The sequence below is a fragment of the Lissotriton vulgaris genome, chromosome 3_1 (genome assembly GCF_964263255.1).
Source record: "Lissotriton vulgaris chromosome 3_1, aLisVul1.2, whole genome shotgun sequence".
NCBI classification, from domain to species: Eukaryota; Metazoa; Chordata; class Amphibia; order Caudata; family Salamandridae; genus Lissotriton; species Lissotriton vulgaris.
Window position 1 is genome coordinate 32,776,425 of NC_141689.1, and position 11,613 is coordinate 32,788,037.

General features: G+C 44.8%; 1 protein-coding gene across 1 annotated transcript in view; it reads left to right on the plus strand.

The window, feature by feature from the left end:
- The window catches only part of LOC147725873 (protein mab-21-like 3), a 144,253-nt gene extending 133,744 nt beyond the window's left edge, over positions 1 to 10,509 (plus strand). The window contains exon 5 of the mRNA XM_086962810.1: positions 10,318 to 10,509. The gene's annotated coding sequence lies outside the window, so the exon portion shown is untranslated. The remainder of the gene's footprint in view (positions 1 to 10,317) is intronic.
- The last annotated feature ends 1,104 nt before the right edge of the window (positions 10,510 to 11,613 follow it).

Consider the following 11,613-nt stretch of genomic DNA (forward strand, 5'->3'; position numbering starts at 1 on the left):
CTGGTTTGTCTAACTCATTGGGAGTTTGTTATGACCAATGATACACTGTAGCTAGCTCGGTAAGGGGATTTTGGATACTGAGGTGAGTTTTGGGTCACCCTAAGTCACTGAGGTTCTAGATCTCTATGCACAGTTCTGTAGGAGAACGGAATCCCTGCTACATGGCGCCCGTACGTTGGTGGTCTTATATCATGACACTCGAGTGGTATATCATTCAAACCTTAACCCCTTCGTTGCCGTTTCCGGTAAGCGGTGGTGTCGGAAAAACCTACCTATTTTTGAAATAGGTCTTTTCAAGCTTGAATCTATCTAAAACGGTTTCCTTAAATTACTACCCAGTTGTGCTACAAAGTACTCTTTATTGTTTCACGTTCCTGTGCAATCATGGCACAAGCCGTGGACATTCCGCAACATAGTCGCATTGCGGTGCGTGATCATTTGCGGGCTTATAATGTTCCTTTGGAAGGCTTGGCTGTGATAATGGTGGTTAGTGAGGAACATGCTTATCCATACGAATTGTTTTATGCATGGGTGACGTTTCCGGCGGTGGATGCAAATTCTGGTGTGTTCCACACGTACACTGCCACTGCTGTACCTAATGAGTATACTCCGTACAGGGCACAGGAAGTTCCTATTGATGTTTGGCAGCATGGAGTTTGGTTTAGTGGCGCCCTACCCCATTCTTTAGCTGCTCCGAGGTTAGGTCCTTTGTCCATTCGAGGCGCAAGTTGGCCTGTTTTGGCTGGATTTACTCCTCACCCCCTAGACGGCAATTGTAACTTAGGTGAACTTAGGCGACTTCATGTTGTCGCTATTGCCGTGATTAGAGCGCTAGTGCATTACACAAGCCGTAATATTCAGGGTGCAGCCCCTGGAAGTGCGGCGCTTCCGGCAGGGCAGGCTGGTTTAAAAATCAGTCCTGTCATGGTAAATTCCGTAATGGGCAAGAAGCCCCAGGATAAGGATGATTTTCCTTTCTGGCTTGCCGAGAAATTTGACCAACTGGAAGAAGTGTTTCCTAATACGACTCCTGGTGAAAAACACCGGATTCTTACGCTTAGTTTGCCGAAAGATTTGGCCCCTGAACTCGTTGACTGTGAGACATGGGGAAAGACTTTTGCAGCGGTCTATGCGCGGTGCTACGGCACCCCGTCTATGTCCGTGCTGTCTTCGGTACTTAAACGTGTTCAAGATGATCACGGACCGGAATCTGCGGTTGAGGTGGGTATGCGCCTGTGTGGCACCTTTGATGTAGTTTGCGATCTGATCCTTGCTAATGTCAAGGGGGATACAGTGAACTTTCAGGTGGCTAACGCTTTGGCGGTTCTTCCCGATGCAGAAAAACCCAGACAGTTGGCGAAAATAATTGTAGCAGCTTATAAAACCGTGGGTCGCACTTCTAAGGGTCTTAAGCCTTTTTCTGTTAAGGAGAAAAAGCAGCCCCAGGGACAAACTTCGGAAACGGAAGTTCAGCCCAAGTCCAAAAAACAAAATTGGCCTAAAAAACAGAAGCAGGGTAAGCAACAGCAACAACAACAAACACAGGTTTCTCGTCCTGCGTCTCCGTTGCCTGCGCAGTCGGATTGAGTTTATGATTTGCGCGATCGCGCGATGATTAAATCACCTGAACGTTTTCAGGCTTCTGACCAACGCTCTTCTCGTTCCTTTCAGGACTCATCGGCCCGACAACCGGTGGAGGAGGGGGCGGCAGGGGTCGGGGTGGACAACAAGGACGTGGTCAGCCCCGCCCGCGAAACGGTGGAGAGCAGCAGGAAGGCACTGCGCCCAAGAGACCACAGTTTGCCAAGAAGAAAGTCGCCGCCTTGACAGCGCATCGATATGCCCCAGATAGTGAGAACGCGGCTTCGGAATCTGACGTGGGCTCTGACCTTGCTGGACAGCGCAGCAGAGATTACCATAGTGAGAGAGGCCCTCCGTCCACTACTGAAGGTGACAGCGACTGACACTTATGTTGTGATTGAAACAGCTGATACAAGAGTTGCTCCCCCTGATAGACTTTTTGAAATTGTCCTGTTAATAGAAGGTGACATACAGCGAACTGTAAAAGGGGTATTTTGGGAAAATCTTTCGTCTACGTATGAGATTTTGCTTTCGGAGGCTGACTGGCCCCCACCTTTTGTTCTCGCAGCTCCGCGAGGGGAGGAGGTGATCCTCCCCAGTTTCGCGAACACTGTTTCGAGAGTGGAAGCGCTGCATTTTGCAGAAGAGTGGGCTCTGGTGCTTGCACCGGCTGTGTACCGCAATCAATATGGCTGGGATAAATTGTCTCCAAGCCACGAGATTCCTTTACGGTCTCAGCTGCAGCCTCAACCTCAATATCCCATTCGACGTGAAGCCAAAGCTTCAGTCGCGGCTATCCTTGAACAATTGGAATATCAAGGTGTAATTGAAACGTGTGTGTCACCGATGAATAACCCCCTTTTTACTGTTAACAAGCCAGACGGCTCATATCGTTTGGTTTTGGATTACCGGCATTTAAACTCGCATTGCCGTAACTGTGCAGTACAGAATACTCACGGCTTTGCCCTAGTGAATTGTCTTGAGCGTAAGCGGTTCAAAACCACGCTTGACATTTCCAATGGTTTTTATGCCCATAGATTGGATGGTCTAAGTTCCCAATGGACCTCCTTCACATGCGGCGGTGTGCAAAAAATGTTTCGGCGTTTCCCTATGGGCTATAAGAATAGTCCTGGAGTATTTTCCGCCCGCATTGTCTGTCTTTTGGAGAGAATCGACCCGGTTGCTTGTTCGTATGTGGATGACATTTATCTCACAGACGACGAACTTTGGGAGCATCTGTGTCGAGTTAATAGCATAATTTGTAACTTTGCAGACATGAGTTACAAGTTTAACTTTGCAAAATCGCACATTGCAGAGTACACAGTGTTGTTTCTGGGCTACGAGCTTAACAATGAAGGAAAGGGATTGGCTCCTCATTTCCTGGAGAAATGCGCACATTTGTGCTCTCCGACAACTCTGAAAAAATTACAATCTTTACTGGGCTGCTTAAATTTTGGGAGAACATACATTCCGGAATACGCCCAGCGTATCAAGCCTTTGTATGCTTTGATACAACCATCTTTTTCCAAATCATGCTGGCTGCCTGAGCATTCAGCTATTCTGCAATCTTTGCAAGCTGATCTGCTTGCTTCTGAATATTTACAGACTCGTGATAACGAGACCAACCTGGTGATAAGAATTATCCCTGGGACGGTGGGTTTCACGTACCTAAGTTTTAATGAGGGAGATACAGTACCTATTGCTTATAAGTCACACTTGTACACTTAGGCTGAAATGCGATTTTCCACTGTGGAGAAAGTTTTGACGGCTGTGCAGATGGCAATTCTTAAGGAACGTGCCCTGTCACAGGGAAAACGCATGTTGGTTGTAACCCTGTGTCCTGCCTTGGAGGCAGTTACGAAAGCCAGTGTACCAAATTCCAAAGCTTTGCACCCTCGGTGGATTCAATGGGCTGCTTCCTTGACATCCCAGGATGTCATGTTTATTTTTGACGCCACTTTACGGTCGCAGGAGTACTTACAGTATGAATTTGTTCATCCTGCTCCTTTAGCAATGCGGCCGTTGGAGGATTTCCATTGCATCATTTACACTGATGGTTAGGCGCAGGTTGCGCATGGCTCTAAACATGCCAACGTTTCCACGTGCGCCATTGTGGTCGGTGCCATGGTGAACGATGAGTTCAAGTCCAGTGTCGTGCACACGCAGACGCTTGGGGACTGCACCGCACAATTAGCAGAACTTCGTGCTCTGATGCTTGCATTAGAGTACGCTGATCCTAGTGTGACGACTTTAATCGTAAGTGACTCTTACTACTGTGTCCAGTCTTACAATGAGAACTTGTTCTTTTGGATTCAGAATGAATTTCGTGATTCCAAGGGTAGCACAATAAAACATAAAATGATCTGGGTCCGAGTGGCTGAACTCAAAGAAAAGTTACCACTCGTGTTTGTGATTCATACTCTTGGCCACCAGCGTGTGGGAGTCCACGCTGTCGGTAATTCGCTTGCTGATGAGGCGGCGAAGTTAGCAGTATCAAAATACTTAGTTGCAGCTGTTACACGGTCCAGGAGTAAAATAGATGAAAACATCTTGGCGGCTGTAGCTGCCACTGAGAAGGGAGGTAAATATCCTGCGGGGTTCCCTTCGAAGTACACATACCACTTAAGTCCCGATAACGTTCCTTACGTGAAAATTCCTGGTGTTGTTGAACGTTTAATTCACAACATGGATCGCAGAGCTCCTTTGATTACAGCGGCGCATGAAGGTGTGGCATCTGCGCATGCGGGCGTCTCAGCCACTGTAACTCAGCTACAACAAAGGTTCTGGTGGCGGGGACTGTACAAACAGAGCGCAATTATGTCCTTCAATGTGGCATTTGCCAGCAGATTAAGCCTTCGACTGCTGCGCGTCCGCCTCAGACACAGTTGTACATATCTAATAAACCGCTAGGTTGCGTTTATTTAGATCACTGCGGTCCTTTTTCTTCTGATACTGCGTATAAGTACATCTTAGTAGCAGTTGATTCATGCACACGCTTTGTGTGGGTATGGCCCCATCGCAGCGCTGATTCACGGACTGTCATAAGAGATTTGCGTGTCTTTGTAGGGATTTTTGCCTGTGGTACTTTCCATTCGGATCAGGGTCCGGCTTTCACCTCTAAGGCGTATAAGGATGCTATGGTTTCGTTGGGGGTCCAAGTCAAGTTTTCGTCTCCATACAGACCTGAGGGTAACAGTGTAGTGGAACGGATGAACAGTGACTTAAAGCAATCTCTGACAGCTCGAGTTATAGGCACTGGCAGAAACTGGTTAGCCCATCTCAATGGCGTGCAGCGTGCTCTTAATAATCTCCCTAGAAGGTCTCTGGGTGGGCGGACCCCATACAAAATGCTCTTTGGTATCAAGATGTATGTACCTGACCTCGACGGTCTAGACTGCAAGGCCCAGGCCGCGGCCTTTGACGTAGATGGACATTGCAATGTTTTACAGAATCTACAAAAGACCAGAGACAGTCTAGCTAAGGAACATTTGCCCTCCACATCGGATGTTGCGTTGCAGATCCCGGTAGTTGGCTGGCTACCCCAAGTTGGAGAACTGGTTCGAGAGAAGATCGATAACAAGAAAGAATTTGGTCCTTCATATCGTGCACCGGTTCGAGTTCTTGGAGTGAAGGGCACGAGAACAGTCATATTACCACCGCTTCCAGGTCGTAAGGAAAACAGATTTATCTCAATTGACAATGTCAAGGCACACAAGGTGGCCGATTCTTCATAGCATGACACTGGCAGTATCCTGTCCTTCCATGGTGAGACATTCTGTGTTGGCCATTACTTCTAGTGCTGAGCCAGCGGTGACCCTCGAGATGCCTGTTGTTTCCAATCCTTTATTGAACACTTTTCCTGTTAATGACAATGATGACCTGAATTATACCTATCCAACTGATTTATCAATGCCCGATTTACAGACTCGTTTGGCCACAGAATCCAGATTTTCTTTTGACTCTACTTCAACACATTCGAAAAAACCCTCACGTTTAGCAACATATGTCACCTGATTTAAAAAACATTTTTTGATTCCCCCCTGGACATATATTTGGCTGGTTCTTTTTTCAATTTATCTTTTTATGTCAATTGGTTTTGTGTTTTATTTTTTCCGTCTGATCGATGGACACTATGTCAAAGAGAGAACAGGAATTCGGCACCTTAATGGAACATTGGCCCCACTTTCCTCGTCACATTCAGCACACAGACTGAAAAGAGAGTTGAATACAGTTAAGATCACTGCTTGGCCTGTCCTTGATGCGATTGTGTGGGATGCGGTTAGATTGCAAATACATGGCCCCACTGAAGTGATTAATGTTCCGAATGTGCTTAGAGTGAATATGGGGGATGTAGTGAAACAAAACATCCGTTCTGATGATTGGGATATTCAGGCCGTGGAAGCATTATTCTCTGATTTGAAATATTATGCAGCCTTTGATGCTGAGGATTTATACTTCGATTCTGTTAATTATGGTGATTTGTTTTGCTTTCAACATTATGGTAATCATTTTCTGCATAAAACAAGTTCCAGGAGGGGTAATGTGAATTACACACAGTGGGAACATTGCCCAGCCCCATCACAAGGCAGCTCCAGTACATTTCTGGAAAAATACACTTATTTTACAGACTTTAATCAATCAAATCCTGAGTCGTTTTATTTTAAAATGACACAAAAGTCCATGTCCAAAGTTGGACTTACCTATGCTAAATTGCTGTATTCGAAGTCCTTTCTAGACAAGTTAGCTGTTGATGGCTACGAGCTATTGAAGGAAATAATTGACCTTAAATCGGTTTGGGGTACCAAAAATTGGCAGGTACAAGGCACTGAGGCTTTGCACCGTGCATGTCTCATCCCGAATCACATGTTGTTTCTAAATTCTACCATTTCACGAACAACATGCTTTGGATTGGCAACTTCTAAAAAATTAAATACACCAACTATCCCCGAATTGGAAGAATATTACACAAAATTGTCCATTCGTGATTTACAAACATTATTGCACAATTCATCCTTTAATGTATCCAGTTTGGATCCAAAGGGTTCGCTGATGTGGCATAGAAGCTCTGATTCTTGCCAACATCGTTTTCTGGGCTTGTCTGAAGGTTTTACACAAGTCAGACCTGATCCCCGCTTTGAGCCTGATCATACTGTTACAACTTACTCAGTGGGCAAATTGTGTCAGAATTGGCTACAACATTCCACATTAGCTGCTGTTAAACTACATCTGTCCAAGTTGAGTGATAATGTAGATCTAAATGATTTTATAAAAGGACCAGCTAAGGGTAGAACTAAACGGTGGATTTATGCGATTTACAATGAGATTTGGAAATGTTCACAAATTAAAGCTGCTAAACGACTAAGGGCTATTGACCAAGCTAATTTGGAAAAAGTGCTTGCAGTTGTCGATAACAGTATTAACATGCTTTCTTCCCGAATTTACACGTTGAATAACATTGTTTCTTCTGTTGTTGACATTGTGCATGATGAGGTGTCTGTGTTATACCATGGTCAAAATCAATTGCGTTCTGTAATGCAGTTTGCATGGACACTACAGACTCTTAAGGCGGGCCGTGTGCCCTGGAGTTACATGTACGTGTCTTCCCTCTTTGCCCCATTTAATTTGACTGACAAGCAGCGCATGCTTTCAATGCGTGATGCATCATTTTCTATGTTACATATTGAAAGGTTAGAATCTTTACCGTTTTCTGTAGCTGAAGCCACTGCTGCAACGTGGCTTATCCATGGATTCATTACATTAGCATTTGCTTTGTACAAATTCACTAATTGTGTGCGGTATATTGCAATAGGGCGATATGAACCACTAGGCAGCACATTCCTCCATGAGGCATGGTCTTTACCATACACCTACAGTTGTCTAAAGGATGGAAAGGAAGTGAATCTTAATGGTGAAGAATGCACGCAGTCGCCTAACCGTTCATTAATATGCAGACACATCCAGTTACACGGTTCTTGTAATCAGGACCGGCCTAATTTAGCCTGTGTTTTGAAAGGCACACCAGTTCCAGCGATAGTTCCCACATTTACATTATTGACAAATGGTCGTTATTTGCTTTTGAATAACGAGGAGTGTTGTGGTTTAATTATCGGTATCGCTTATGTGGTAACTGTATCAGAACGTGTGGTGTGTGGCAAAAATGTTCTATATCCTCCCACACATGGGAATTCAGATGTTTCCATCTGGCCGCGCATCCCAACCTTGAAAGCGGAGTTCAATGGTATGAGTAGAATAAGAGCCCTTTTGTCTCAAAAAGGAAGTGGCCCTGAGCTCGGCCCGTGAAACTTATGTCCTTCACATAGCTAACACACGCACAGAGGTGCAGGCACTTTTAAATACTGACTTGCCGTTTCATTTCTGCGAGCCGGTTCATCAAATCTTTAATGCCTCCTCCACGTCTAGTCTCGCTCTTTTTTTAAATTAGTTAGCAGTGGTCTTGTGACTACCTTTGAAAAAATATTTGGTGTCATCCCCGCATTCTTTCATTCTATATTTTCAAGTTTGTTTGGCGGATTCCCTGTTTTGCTGGCTTTGGCTGCAGGCATTTTGATATTGTTTTGCTTTATAAAACATGGATGCCCATCCTGCGCAAGAAGCCGTTCAACTCCTCCTGACACTGTTTCGTAACCGGATGCTTGATTACTATGGCACCCTGCCGCTTGCGACTTTAAGCACGGCTTTTGGATTATCGTTCCGATTTTCCTATTTCACATGTGTCCAGCCTGTGTTTCATTGCCTGAGCTGCGATTTCGACTGGGCCATTGATTTGTGTCTCTGCTTGAAGACATCTCCTGACGTCGATTTTAATCACCTGATGAGCCCCGTAGTGGCTCACGAGTTGGTTTGTTCTGGCGAAAGGGTTATGGCCTTGGCAGCGATGCATGGACTAATGGGTCAGTGGGACATACCCGCAGCGGCGCATGACTTTCTGGCACATAGCGTTCTTGAGAACCCACCGAGTTGTCCTGTGATGTTGCTAGAGGATCCGGTGCTGGAGGAGCACGTATGTTCTTTCCCATTACTTAATTGGATGGCTGAACTGTTTTCGAATGATGACAGTGACTTCATGTTGGAGGCTGTTGCTGCCTATTTTGCATATTCTGTCCAATCATGAAATGCCTTGGAGACTTTCGTTATTATGGCACGTGACTTTTTGTATTTTTTTGAAGGTGTCTTTTTCTTACGAACATTTGTTTTTGTACGACCCAGGCCTATAACTTTGTACTTCAGAGGCCTTGCGTTGCAGTCTTTTGATAAATTTTGTTTGGGCACTATAGGCATTCATACATATTTTTACATTTAGCTTAGCTCAATATTGTTGAACTCTGCTTTCATGTTATGTCTCTATTCTAGTATTGGCTTTCCTTTTTTGACCGTGCTCGGATCATTGGGGGGGTGTCATATAGATACTTCTTTATATATACTGTGTTAAGTTAGCATGAGCTTATTACATGTTTAAACGCTATTTTTCCTTCGGCTTCAGTTTGCACACAACACATACTTGTTATTGTAGCTTTCAACCTATAAGAACGATGTGATTTATTTGAGAATAATATGTTATTACTCTGATATCAGTTTTGCTTGGTACACTGTCTGAACAGTGAGTGCTGAACCCTCCAAGAATAACTCGATACAAGGTTGCTGGGAGCTCTGATCTTCGCACCACATTAGACATAACACAAATACAGTTGCTGCCAACATTGGGCTCTAAGCGGTTTTAAGATAGAGTTCCAGGGAATGCAAGAACTCACTTGATGAAGCTTCGCATGCAGAGAGCTGGTGGCAGATGATGTGATCCTCTCCTCCTGAGATTTAGAGGTATGGGCCCGCCCTGCTAAAACCCAAAAGAGACCTTCATAGATATAATATAATATGCTAAATAGGGAGGGCGAGAAATAGGTGTTATTAATTCCTATTCATTTCAGCATTATAATATGCTATCACCGTTTGCTTACTATGGACTAGTAACTATGCTGATAACTTTGATTCTTATAATCTGTTTGCTTGTATTATACAAGATACTGCGTTTGAGAACATTGCATTGATTAATAAATATTTCAAATATGCACATGTCCTCTTTACTCCAAGTTCTGGTTTGAAATGATTGTAGAGCGAAAGAGTGTTCATGTGTTCCACGATACCTGAGGTAACCTAAGTTCATGTTCTGGTTTGTCTAAGTCATTGGGAGTTTGTTATGACCAATGAGACACTGTAGCTAGCTCGGTAAGGGGATTTTGGATACTGATGTGAGTTTTGGGTCAACCTAAGTCACGGAGGTTCTAGATCTCTATGCACAGTTCTGTAGGAGAACGGAATCCCTGCTACATTACTATGTGGAAGTGTTTGCAGCCTCCTACTTGCAGGCAAAAATACTTGAAAAGAGCTGTTTGGCTGCTAAAAAGTACAACATATAGTAACAAAAGAATTATTATAACACAACACCTCGCAAGTGTGCAGGTGCCCTTAGTTGTTGCATCTCAGTGGGATCATAACATAGAGGAGGGGTGTCGAAAAAGCGACACTTTCTTTCTTCTCTCTCATCTGTGTGTGTACCACACTCATCACCCGCCCTCTCACTCCCATTGGCTTACGTTGATGTGACGTATCACATGCATGATGTATGATGTCTGTGTCTATCATCTCCCACCCTCTCACTCCCATTGGCTTATGGTGATGCAATGTACATGAACTCTAATGTCGTTCTCTTTCCATCCACAGCCCCGTCCTCTCTTTCGACGTGTCATGCCATGTGACATCATTCATGACCAATGAACGAAGACATCACCCAATAAGAAGCGCGAGATCCAGATCTGGGACGTCATCAAGCCTTGACATAAAATTGCGACTATGTTGATAAAAAAAAGATTAAATTGGCATTGTATAATGATAAAAAATAAAGTATTGCATGCATTTACTGCCTCATTGTGTTCTCTTCCAACAGCGATGAAGTAAAAGCTGTTAAACTGCCTTTTACTATGATCAGTGCCTGAGTGATAATGACAAGATACTTTCAAAGTGTAAAGATAAGTCGGTCAGGACTGAAGCAGGGCAGTCTACAGGCCCTAACATAACTGATTACACGCCTGTAGCTCCCTCTGACCTGATATGGGGCTTGAGGCGTAGATCACCTAATCAGTACAGAACAAAGTAGAGCTGAGTTTGAAACTTCCCGCCTCTGGACATGGGCCAAAGAGGAGAATCCTGTTCCACACGCCCTCACCTCCCCCGGGTTTGCATCGTTAGAACCTCCCAGACAAGAAATAATTGTTTTTTGGGGTTATATAGCATTACAACGTGGGCTTTTACCACGCTTGCCATTACAATGCTGTTTTTACAACGCAAGTCGTTACAGTTGTAATGGTAGCGCGTGGTAATACCCGCGTTGTAAAGGCTGTTCCACGTTTTTTGGAGGGTAGGACCCTGACCTCATGTAGGGGTGGTTCGGTGGATAGGGATACAAAGGGGCAGATTACAAGGACTGGCGCATCCGTGCAATTCAGCAGGGATCGCCAGTAAAGATGCGACACGCAATTCTACCCTTGCGCCACCACGGATGCGTCACATTTACAATGCAGAGCACTGTAGTGCAGGGATAGACAGATGCGTGTCGCATCTGATGGAGTAAGGCCGACGCATTGATGGAGTCATGTTGCAAGCATGACGCAACTCCAGCAATGCTCAGGGGCTGTCCATACCGAACATGCTGCATCACGCCTTACGCCTGCTTCAAGCAGGCGCAGGGTTTTGACACAGCGGCGTCAGGAAAGTGACTCTGTGAAATCTTCTTCATTTCACTGTGTCACTTTTCTCAGGCATTTAACGACGAAACGCCCACCTTGCATACATTATACCTGACGCAGGTTTAATGTAGTGCAGGGATTTACAACGTGACGCATCTCCCTAAATGCGTCACTTTGTAAATAAGGCTCAACATGGCACATGGCTCACGCCACCGCTGCGTCACAGAAGTGACGCAACGGAGTCGTAAATGTGTCGCAAGGGGCTTGTAAATCT